A 13,286-nucleotide genomic window follows, 5' to 3' on the forward strand; every position below is an offset into this window, starting at 1 on the left:
AACACTTTCTATTGTATGCACTGGGTACAATTCTGGAAAGGACGTCACCTCATGGCAATATGCTTGACACACAAATTGGCCTTCAGTAGCAAGCACACATGTTAACCATGACCACATTATAAGAAAACTCTGATAATCTGCTGTCAAATCGTATGGAAATCTAGCTTTGCTCCACCCACTTCTCTTTTACAGTCTATCACCCCATATTTATCAACCTGAAAAAGGATCCTGACCAGTGTGGCATCTAATCTTTCATCCAACAGATGCTGCCTGACCTGTTGAGTTCCTCCAACCATTTGTGTTTGTGTTCGGGTCCGTTTGCATTTACTGCATTCATAATAATGTATGACATCCGGAAAAAAAATAATTAAAATCACTATGGGTATTAATAGTCAATAAAGTAGGTGCAATTAGTTTAAACCCCCCAAGGATCTTAATCAGGTATGGGGGATGAACCGCTGAGGAATAAGGTTTGCTTTAATTTCATACTTGAAACCTAGTATTAAAGGTAAGCTTAGAGGAGGATTTAGGGTTGAAGGTAATGCCCGAGGGAGGGTTATACCTCTGTCCCTTAGGAAACCTGAACGGAAACCTCTGGAGACTTTGCGCCCCACCCAAGGTTTCTGTACGGTTCCCGGAGGTTCCTGGAAGTTTTAGTCAGTCTCCCTAGTGGTCAAAAGTGGTTTCCGCTTCTTCTATGTTCCGGCGATTATTTGAAATAATTAAAAACTGGCCACGACTAAAAATAGGTTGCCGTTTGTAAAAATCGGTAATTTTTTAGTCGAGCTGGTTGCCGGAGGTTGCAGGTATTGGAAGGTAAGACTATCCACTACCTGCAACCTCCGGCAACCACCTTCAACTAGCATCGCAACCGGCTCAACTAAAAAATTAACGATTTTTAAAACGGCAACCTATTTTTAGTCGCGGCCAGTTTTTAATTTTTTGAAATAATCGCTGGCGCATAGAAGAAGCGGAAACCACTTTTGACCATTAGGGAGACTGACAAAAACCTCCGGGAACCGCATGGAAACCTTGGGTGGGTCGCAAAGTCTCCAGATGTTTCCGTTCAGGTTTCCTAAGTGGGACAGGGGCATTATGGGTTGAAGGGAACAGGAGGGATGGGTCAGAGGGGATAAAGGCACAACAAACTGTGGAAATTCTGCCCCTTTGGCTTTGTGGTATGCACTTAAATTATGCATGAAATCAATGTTTAATATAGAACCATGACTCTTATCAAACAAGTTGCATTCATTGGGTGTTACCAAAATGTGTTGAACTCCTTGCCACATTTTGTTTTGGTGAGATGTGGAGGTGAATACATTTTAGGAGGTATATTCAGAACCACAGACCAGGATGGTTGAACGTATATCCACCAATGTCTGAAATTTAACAAAATGGATATTTCACAAGAGATTGAGAAACACAGAAATCTCGGAGATTTGTAGAAAGGAGAATTAAGGATGGGGGGGGATATGAACAGAACCACAAGGCTTTTCAACATTCTGAATGAATGAGTCCACCAGGAGTGTAGAAAAATGATTTATGCAGATAGAAACGTGAGACAGATAAAACGTTATTAAAGGGCTATATTTGTACACATAGCTTTGAGATACAGTGATGAAACAGAATACATTGGCCCACTGAATCCTCGATGACCAGCAACTACCCGTACACTGCTTCTACCTTTTACACTAGGGAAATTTCCAGAAGACAATTAATCCATGGACAGAATGTCCGGTATAGGTCACTCATCAAAACTCTATCCAAACAAACGCAGAATTCAGCACTGCTGATTAGAAATCTATAAGAACCCAATCAGATGACTGACTGCACTCCATAACCAATTCCGAGGAGGAATTTCCAGAACTACAAACGTATAAGACAGCTGGAAAATCTGGTATCTTATGATGACCTTTAAATGAATATGAGAAAGCTCGCCTAAAATACCACTCCACACCTTCTCTGGTAATGACCTGACGTTCCATTGTCTAATTTAATTTAGTTTTAGTTGAGCTCAGAGATACAGTGAGGAAACAGACCCTTTGGCCCACTGAATCCTCGATGACCAGCAACTAGTAGTTACCCATGCACTGCTTCTACACTATACAGTAGGGACAATTTCCAGAAGCCAATTAACCTGCACGTCTTTGGAATGTGGGAGCAAACCGGAGCACTTGGAGAAAACCCACGTGGGCACATGCAGAACAGTAAAATTCCACAAAGACAGCATCTGTAGTCAGGATCAAACCCAAATCTCTACCGCTGCACCACCATGCCCCCCTGTCGATGCCACTTCCCAGATCTCTTACTAAATTGCACTCACTCCCACTCTGCTGTAACCCAATACTATCTCCAAGAGGCTGGGATGCTGCCCATTGGGTGTTTGTTTTCTCATTGGCCCCCTGGTGTTGTTTGCTGTGGCGTGAATGAGGTGTGGGAAGAAGAGACATCTGTCACAGGAAGACATACCCTATTCTGATGACAATTTCCCTGCATTTTTTGGTGCATGCTGCAAAATCTGTGTGGAGATTCTGCATCCGTCCCTCGATATTTCATGGTGGGTTATTCTGGACCCCCCCCCCCCCCATAGTAACACAGCAGGCAATGAGCTAAAGCTCCATTATCCTTCAGGCCAGGATACTGCACGTGATGGGCAGTTATTGACAACTTGATCCAATAGGGAAACCAGTCAACTGAAGTTTATTTGCAACAGTGTAGTTTAAAATAGCTGGATCTGTATGTTATTGCTGGAACACAGATTTAAGAGTCCCAGAAGAATATACTACAAATTTCACAGAGAACTTAAACTGACCCAAATTCACCAATAAGAAAAACACAGCACTGAAGATGGCCATTTCCAGAACATTGACTTCTAAAATGTAATTAAAGACGAAGGTTATTCTAAGATCTGTATTTGCCACATAAAATAAAAGTTCTCTCTTGAGACCAATGAATTTGAGATTAAAATTCTGCATTTAAGTAGAAGGCACTAAAGAGTGCAATATTTCTCAACAAAGTTAGCAGATGGATGGAAGGGTTTGTCACTGGGAAATAGCGACTGCAGTCTTTAAAATATTAAAACACACATATTGGATGACAGTGGAATATCACACAGATTATGGGTGAGCAATATGCAACTAAAATCAATGTCACTTTTCTGAATGATGTATAGCAAAGATGGATGGTAACTGCTGCAGAAAATATGTACACCCAATGCTTTTTGTATCATCACATTTTTGCCACATATAATGTCACATATAATGATGAAAATTAGCACAGAAGCTGCCTGACTTGCTGAGTTGTTCCAGCATTTTGCATTTTCCATATTTTTATGTTGGTCCTTGACTACTCTTAACTAATTTATGGAAGTATGACCCACCAGATAGGATCCACAACTTTACCATTAACAACACTCCATTTTAGACCTTCATGTATTTTCTATATGTTATTGCAATTAAATTGGAGAAAATTTGCATGTTTACAACCTTCATTCACACGATGTTTACTTGTTTTCAGATGGCATACCATTTTGTGTGGGTTATTCTTCCAATTAAACTCTTCCAGCATCTCATTCTTTGTGTGCAGCAAGCAGTTTTTCACTAGCTATCATATGGAGAAGAGGGACATGCAATACCAGAATTCAAGAGGTCTCAGTCATGTTGTTGTATCCACCAAGCCCATGCCCCCTGTCCCCTACACTTGCCTACTAGATTTCATCCGCATGTGGCCTCTTTAGGGACAAGTATGAATTCCGGACAAGTATGCATCTGAACATTTCTCTTTCTTGTCAATTTGCTTCATTGGACATTCCTTACATGAGCATTATGTTCCTTCAATCTTGAAATTTGACAGACTTGACATGCCTTTCAGAGTTGCTTGCCAGCTATCCTTAATACATTTGACTTTGTATTAATATTGTTGTATTGTGCTCTTCAAAGCTTGTATTATCAAACATTTTGCTGCATTAGGTATAATTAGATCATTTACTCAATTTTTCCTTTTTGAACAGTGCTACAGCATTCTGTACAGTTGGATTAGGAGCTACATAGTTTGCATTAAAATAGCTATATAAATAGTTTTACTCAGATAGGTCATCAATATTGAAGCAGTGGATTCTAAATGATGGTTAGAAAATGTATTACAATTGAAGATAACTAACATATAAATTTGACTTGTAGATGTTAAAATTGATTTTAAATAAGATTTCAAATAATGATGTATTGATCGCTTTGCTGGACTTTTTGCAAATGAGAAATGTTCTAAAGATTTCTAAGTATTGGTTGTAATAGAATATTTTGTTGGTAATCTGTTTACAAACAATCAGTCAATATTTTATTAATAATGATGATAAAAACATCATGAAGCTAGAAGGTTTCAGTTTCAGTCTCTGGACCCCTTTACAGCTTTTGTACACAGAAAAGAAAGAAACAAAGAATACAGAGGGATGTCATTGGAATGTTGGGTGGAGCAGTGACAGATGGAATTTAATTCAGAATAGGTAATGCATTTTGGGCCATTAAATACTAATAGGATGTATATAATAAAAGTCAGGGACGTCACGAGTGTTGATGTAAAGAGGGGTCTTGAGGTACAGTTCATAGCTCCCTGAAATTGGTGACACAGATGTATAATACATTTTGCATGCTTGGTTTCATTGGTCAAGGCAATGAGCAGAAGCATTTGAATTTTATGTTGCAGCTGCACAAAACATTGATCTGAAGGATCTCAATCTCCACAACAGGAAGAATGTGGTGGCATTAGCGATTTCCCAGGTTATTGCCTGGATTGAAGGGCTTTACATATAAGTAGATTGGATCGCCTGGGTCTATTGTCACTGGAAGGTATGAGACTGAGGGATGACTTTCTACGGGTTTATAAAATTATCATGGACATGGAATGGGTAGATATTAAGAGTAATTTTCACAGTGGTGACTTCTAACGTTAGACGGCATAGGTTTAAGATACAAAAGGGGAATGTATGAATAAATGAACGAATGAATGAACAAATGAACAAATGAATGTATGAATATTTTAATGTCAGATGTGACAAGTCACAGTGAAATTCTTTGTTTTGCATACCCAAGGTATGCAAAGAGTTTCCACATAAAGTGTGCCTACTAAGTATCCTACACCGGATCCTGCTTTGTTCTCCCCTAAGGGATATCCTTCCTTAAGAGAAGATTTAAGGGACGTTGTCCTCACAGAGGGTATCTAAAAAAGAAGCTCCCTGGGGAAGTGTGGGAGGCAGATACAATTACACCATTTAAAAGAGATTTGGACAGGTATTTGGATAGTAAAGGTGTCAAGAGATACAGATCTAATGCAAGCAAATAGGATTAAGTGTGGACAGGCCTCAAAGTCAGCATGGATGATTTTGGATGAAGGAGCTGTTTCTGTCTTCAACTCTATTATTCAACTATAATATCACTCTGAAAAAAAAAAATCAGAATTTCAGAGGTGATATGGGCGTCATAGCCTATGGAATCAAAACAACATTTCATTGAGTGGAGGATTAATGAAACCTGGTTAAAAGTGACTGAAAATGGAGAAAACTCTCCACTAGTTTATGTAATACTGAGCAAAGCATATCAAGGACGATGGCTCCAGGATATGGCTGCATGTTTTTTTTCAGGGATGAAGGGGAGGCCTAGGAAAGAAGATATTCAGCTGCCTCCTCAATTCCATTTTTTTTCATGCTGTGAGATAGCAAGCTGGCTGTTAATGTTTGCTATTTCAATTCCATTTATAACTCCTGAGATAAAGGCAACCAAAGTCTGCTTTCAAGAAGGGCTACATGATATGCAGAAATGGAATCACACAAATGCCAGATAGTGATTATCTTCAAATGAGAGTGTTGAAAAAGAGGTAAATGGTCATCAAACTGAATGACTCTGATACTCTCTCCACAGATGCTGCCTATCCTATTCCTGGTTTTCCTGTTTTTATTTCAGATTTCCAACACCCAAACCAGGAGTCCTCTTTAAATCTGGACATTCTTCCCAATCTCATCCTTCATCACGCACTAAATAAGACATATAGGCAGCTTGTTACCATTAGTGTGTATACTTTGCAGATTCATTTCTTAGTTTAGTTTATTGTCATGTGTACCAAGGGTACAGCAAAAAGCTTTTATTCTTATCTTATTAAGCAACTCTTATGTTGCTTGTGATGTTTCATTTGCAGTTTAACTTGTCCTCTTTTCCACGCTGGCAGTGACTTCATTTTTAAAGGTCAACAGATCTATTTTGAACTTATAAACTAAGTAAAATCTTGCACACTTTTCCTGTACTGCGGTGAACATTATTCTCAGAGAATTATAACCCTTTCATTGCGGTTCAAGGTTTCAAGCAGGAGGTTGTTCAGCACTTTCCGAAGAAAAATTGGGCATAAATAATAATCCATGGACTTATCGGTGCTTACACCCCAATAATAAATAACAAAAATGTTAGGCACCCACAAAATCAAAAGTATGACAGAATTGTTTATTGCTTTATTACTCTCAGGGATGGGTGTGATTTGAAGTTGAACGGACATGAGGTATGATTCAAGCCTTGATCAGTTTTCTGTCTTAAAATAACTAGGCTGTAAACATATATGTTTGACCTTGCCACACCAAGTGTTTTGTTGGCAAGATAATCATTCAAGCTTATTTGTGGAGGATATTGGGTGAGGTTGTGGAAGATCAAGCTCACGCCTCAAGGTCTCCCATCTACTTACCAATTGCAGGTCTACAGATCCAGGGGAATTGCAGGTTTTTCCCTTGTAGCAGTCCCACAAAACAGAGCAGGTCTGGAACCACAACTATGCCTCAGGCAGCTGATCCTGAGCTCCCTGCCTGCTTTGATGCATTTGTCGTTCAAAAAATAGTTCAACAAGTTTAAATAACAGAAAAGTACGATTCTACTTCAGATACATTTTCCACTATATGTTAATTAAAACTATTAATATTCAAGTGAAGAAAGCAAAAGTAAACCCTTTTCAATGCCGCTCAAAGTTCACATTCAAATAAATCAGATTATGCGTCATATGCCGTTCAAGCCGGCCAAAAACTAAGGGGCCGGAAGTAAAGTGCTGAAAGGTAGCACAAGGTGGAATGGTACAAACTGTGTACAACTTCCATTGAGTTGCAATTCATGGGATGGCTCTTCCTCAACGTAGTTCCCTGGACAATTAACAAATTAAAGTACGTCCATTAAATGCATTGCTATTTTGATGGCAAACTCTAATGTCATTATACTAGATTGCAAACACCTTTACTGTTTAACTTCATTGTGTTGCAAAATTAGACATAACAGATAAGGCAAAATGCTAATTTCAAGAAGCAATAAGAATTCTAACAATGACCTGTAATTTCTATTTGTCTGTTCAGTTACCACATTTCTTCATGAAAGCATTATAGAATTAAAATCTTATGACACTTGCCTATAACATTATTGTTAGTTTATTTAGTCTCAGCAATTGATTCTTTGAGCAATTGTTTATCTCTCGAGGTTTGTGTTAAATGGTTTCATTTTCCAGTCCAATAATGTCAATGGCACAAGATGGAATCAGCATCACTCGTTGCAATGAATTTTACATTATAATACTTTTCTTTGATTGGCTATTTTTGATGGACAGACACTGGGCAGTAATACGGCAGGGCCCTTGTACACTGGGTGTCATTTATCTTGTTTGTAAATGACAAGCATTTCATTATTGCTTTAGTCTATTGCCTTGACTTTGTGTAAAATGATTGAACCTTGCACAAGCAAAAGAGCTCTGATAGATCTGAACATATTTCTGAATCTCATCTCTCCATCAGTCAATGTTTCAGATACATAAGTAAAGTGCTATCATCAATCATCATACTTTGCAGTATCACAACTCTTATCCTGTTTGTGATCCCTCAGCTGAAATTTAATTTTGTGCTATTGGATTAAAAGCATCGGCACTGACGTGGAATTATATAGAGTTTATTTTGCTTAATACCCTCATGCTGTCGTTTTGAACATTTGTTGAAGCAGTGATGCCTTTTTTCTCTGACCGATTTGTTAGATAGAAATCTCAGTACATATTCCGTATTTTCTAGACAATTTGTCAATAGATGACCATTTTCATATGTCCAGGCTTAATGACTCTATTATAGAAACACAAGGAACTGCATAAACTGGAATAACTCAGCGGATCAGGCAGCATACGTGGAGGGAATGGACAAGCGATGTTTTGGGTTGAAACCCTTCTTTAGATAAAAGTTTGAAGTTTGAAGAAGGGCCCCAAGTTGCAATGTCACCTATCCATTTCCTCCACAGATGCTGTCTGACCCATTGAGTTACTCCAGCACTTTTTGTTTTGCTCATGATTAAGAAAATACTTTCAAGCTCCAAGAATTCAAATAACAATTACAAATTAGAGTAGTTGTAACATTGTCCAACAAAAGAAAAGTATCAGTAAAGAAGGATAAGATTAAAATACAAAAAAAGAATGGAAACATACAGCAGTTCAGAAAGTGCTTGTGGAAGGAGAACCAGATTTAATGCTTCAGTTCCAAGACCTTACCGCAGAATTATGAAATTAATGCTATTGAGGATGATGCGAATACTGAGGTGCAGAAGAAAAAAAACTGATGAGGCTGAAAACATACTGTATGTGAAAAGGAGAGACAAAGAGAGAAGGTTTACAATGGGGACATTGATCTGTATCATATATTGGTATTAGAATGATGTGCAACTGAATTGGGGGATTCAGCAACTAGACCTGAATAATGGTTTAGAAATTTGGTTTTGGCTATTTTCACTAAATGTGTAACATAGCGATGGTTATTCATTGAATATTGCTTCCAAACTGTTGCACTATTAGTTTCAATAGTCAATATGCCCTCATGTTAGAAATGTAGAACATACAACCAACGATGATTTTCTATCCCAAAATCTCCAAGCCCTTTGAATAGATTAGAGAAACAGAGACATTCAATAAGCTTATTTTTGATATGTTACTGCATTCACTTTTGAGTACATGACAGTATGAACATTGTGGACATGGAGAAGGTGCAGCATCTATTCATATTTTAAAATCAGAGCTAAAAATACAAAGGGTATCATCTATTGGGAGAATAACGTCTAGGAGAATTGAACACTTTTGGAAACAAACTGATGACAAAAAACAATGGACCAGGGAGGGATTAAAATAGTAAGATTAAACGAGAACTACACCAGTTCGAAGTTTGATCTGTATTTTATGAGGAGTAACGTTGAGGGAATACATGAAGAGCCCGCTAGTACGCTTGCGTGTCATTCTTCAAAGCAGCGGAGTGAATCACAGATACCTGTAATGACTTAAGCATAGTAAGATTAGAGAAAAGATACCAGTCGTGTTTATGATCAAGGGTGGGAGCGGAGGGCATGATTCCCTCAACGTTACTCCTCATAAAATACAGATCAAACTTCGAACTGGTAAGTTCTCGTTTAATCTTACTACTTTACTTCGGAGTCACGTGAGTGACTACATGAAGATTTCAAAGCTCTGTGATTCAAGCCGTGGAACGAGTCCATCATCACGTCTGCCTTGGTTTTGGGGAGAATAGTGATAACATATTAAACATCAATATGATATATATAAATAACCATAAAGTTAATAATAATTGATAGCCCCTGTTTTTTGGGGTAAATTATGGTATAGAAACTTAACAATGTTTCTGAAAAAATTCCAGTTTCCATTACTGGTTTGTTATAATCTTTAGAATGTTCTTTCCGATGGCCATCCTGCAGTCCTGAGGATTTTATCCATAGGAACCTCCAATTTAAATGCTGCCGACGTTGCTGCAGCCTGATTGAGTGAGATTTTAACCCAGTTAGTGTTTACACCAACTTTGGTCAATACTATGTTAGCCATTTAGCTGGCCTGGCCTGTTATTCTTTAATGAGGCTGTCTGTAGTTGATGAAAAGTTCCTCTTCTGTGCCACTGATGGTCTTGGTTTGTTCCATGTATATTTGTAGATGTCTCACAACAGTCAATCATCTGTAGGGTAGGCTCTAAAAATGTTATGTTAAGGCCCGCTGACCCCTGTCTGTTTTGTTCCCTAATTCCTGAATATAGAAGTGTAAGTTGCCAGGTGAACTGGTCTAGTTATCCAGCCTTAATTTGGTAGGGACTGAGTCCTTAGTGCCATGACCTAAGCCATCAGCATGATAGTTTTGAAAAAATGTCAAAACATGTAATGACAGCGCTGTGGCTGGAGCCCAGTTCTTTAACAACGTTAAGACGATGCTGATGTCCCATATTTGGGAATACTCGGTCTTTGGGGAATTCCCATAAAATTGTACTCCATAAGCTGTTGTTCCGTTCTCTTGCCATAGGTAAGTAGATGGACCACTTCTGGCACAGTTGATGTCACTAATACTAAGCCCCCGTCGGTTAACAAAGCTGCCAAACAGGCTGGATGATGTATTATGGTTGCAACACATCTCCCATTAGTTTATGTATTTTAGACATTGTCTTTAGGTTGATTGTCTGTGGCCAGCTGTGATCATGTCCATTGCTCTGGCCGTCAGTCCCAGATGTAATAGCGGCGCTTTCGGTCTCTACGATATAAGCGATTTATATGTTCATGGCACGAGTGGTTTTCCCCATTCTTCATCGTCTGTTTAGGATGGTGCTGCATGGTTCTAATCTCATTCCCAGTACCGCCGAGAATCATGGTTGGGTAGGTCAGTGGGGTACTATTAAAAACACCCCTACTGATGAGGTTGCCAAATTGTGTTGGCCAGATTGTTACATGATGTAGATTCCCTTTCACCCATGTGCTACCACAGTGGTATTGTTAATTTATAATCTAATAACCTGTTTAACATATTCCAGAGCAACATGACTTTAGGCCATGAAAAACACCCAACATTTCCAGGTAGTTATGCCCAGTGTTAGTAATAATGATGCTTCCTGTGTATTCCATCTTCCTCCACAGCTGGAGATGGAATTGGTAACACACCATCCTAGTGCATAGCAATGCATATGTAGGACCATAGACCGGTTGCTGACAATGATAGGATTGGAGCAATGCCCAATGTTATCTTTCCACCATTTAGTTCCAATATGGCTTCTGTATGGCTTCATCATTCTATCGAAATGATCACCATTAATTTTAAGAGCTCATATTTTGGCTCTCTGTAAATCTTTATAACGTAAGGGTTTGAATTATGTGGCTGGAAACCCATATTCCCAGTACCACCTGTTGCCAAAATTCTTGCTACCAGTCTGATGGATGGTTTATCCTCATGTCAATGATTTTGCTGTATGCCTTTATTAAGGTTGTAACCTCTGTTGGCAAAGTTACTGACATGAGGAACTGAGTTATTGGTGAACCCCAAATAATCCCTTTAGTTTGAAGGCTTTAATTTTGATTTAATTGGATGGATAATGAATCCTAGTTTCCAATAATTGTTAAGTGGCTGTTACCGTTTGTCCAGCCCATCCTAAGTTCCCGCACAATTAGTATGTCATCCAAAGAAGCCATTACCATTATGTGGCTGGTTGTTATATTTTGTAAATAACCTAGGTGCTAATGTAAACACATTAGGTAGTGCTCTATACTGCTAGAGCTGAGCCATCCAATTAGATAAAATAACGTCCGTGGTCACCTGTTATGGGTACTGAAAATAGTAAGCATCCTTTGAATCAATGCTTGCCATTTTCGTTCTTAAAACGAATATACTTAACACTAGAAAAGGTTTCCGTTCTTAACGAATATATCGTATTATTCATTTTATTTATTTATTTATTTATTTATAATATATGGTCCCTAGATAAGGGACATATCAGATATTTAAACTGATAAAAAAAAACAGATATTATGCTTGATCTTGGCCAAAAAGCCGAGATCTGATCTATGTTTGATGCGTCAAGTGCCATATCCTATTTTGTTAGGAAGGGAATGTGTAGATAATAATTCTTCCCTTACAATGCAGCTAAAACCCCTCCGTTGCTGATGTCCAGTGTCTGTATCCCATATGATATATTTGGTAATTGGTGATTATGTCTGGATACGAGTACATCTGGTGTTCCATATCGTGTAGAAACATCAGCAAATACTATAGCCCAATATCCATTTGGTGTTCTCCTCCAAATTCCTCTCTCGATATATCAGCTGGACTAGAAAATTATGTGTTGTAAAATTCTATTGTGTATCCCCGGATACTGTTTAAGATAAGAGTGTCAAAAATTATTTATTCGATGTCTTCTCGCACCAACCTCCTTGCTTCCTTCTGGTTTTACTGTTTTCATCTGGATCCCCGAGGCCGTGTGTTGTGGGTGTACACATCTTCAGATATAGAGGCGATACATTTGAGGATGATGTTTGGACGTTTAAATGAGCTCCAATTTGGCTTCATTGTCCAACTCCTTGACCTTCTAGATCGGTCACCTCCAAATAAAGATATTGCTAGGAGGTTTCGGGTTTACACAGGCCCGTGTCAATCCCGGTTGGATGTAACCAGATGCATAAATTGATTAGTTTAATACATTCAGGGATTTACAATCCCCAGTGGCAAGTGACCGCTATGGTGTCAGCTAATGTTTGCCCCTGCAGTAGAGAGAGAACATATGGTCTATGCTGGTTTCTAACCTGGTTTGTAGATCTTTCACAGTTAGCTTTGCTCACAGCTGTACTGTTATTCCCCCTGAAACATAGACAGACATCCCATGTGACTTCCCAGATGGGAATGGAATTTGTCAGTAAATTTTTTGGACTGCTAAATCCTTCAGTCATAACATAAGTATTCCTGTAATTCTATCAGGAAAAGACCAATAATGCACTCTATGTACTTTGTGACTTAGAAAAAGCATCACCTCATTATTATAGCTCTTACATCTGTTTACCTGTCCAGGGTTTGCCCTAGACTTGACCCCAGCACTCTTCTGACAAAAGAGTCTACTGGAGGGAGAGAAGCATGATTATAGCCCTAAGAAAAGGTGCTGCTTCCTTCTCCCTAAGTCTGTCTTTCCCTCCAGCACTTCCCTATAATAGTGGAAGTGAGATACAGTCCTGTATAAGGTGCTGCTATGGGACTTACCCACTCGAGGATTTGCTCTTCTCTTTTTTGGACCTGCATCGCTGCAAACGCGGTATGTTCTCGCAGGTGCAGGTCCCGCAGTGTCTACGCGTCGCAGTGCTCATGGGCACTGAGTTCCCTGTAGTGCCGTTGGCCTGCGGTGCTCCAAAGCGCGGTGCAGTGCTCACGGCACTGAGCCGCCTGTCTACCGTTAGCCTACGGTGCTCCAACGCGGTTCAGTCCTCTCGGGGAGCTGGCCGCTCGCA

General features: G+C 39.1%; 1 pseudogene; it reads right to left on the minus strand.

The window, feature by feature from the left end:
* Positions 1–11,745: 11,745 nt before the first annotated feature.
* Positions 11,746–11,856, minus strand: LOC129702439 (U2 spliceosomal RNA; annotated as a pseudogene).
* Between the last annotated feature and the right edge of the window lie 1,430 nt (positions 11,857–13,286).

This window comes from Leucoraja erinacea, chromosome 12 (assembly GCF_028641065.1).
Source record: "Leucoraja erinacea ecotype New England chromosome 12, Leri_hhj_1, whole genome shotgun sequence".
Taxonomy (NCBI): Eukaryota; Metazoa; Chordata; class Chondrichthyes; order Rajiformes; family Rajidae; genus Leucoraja; species Leucoraja erinaceus.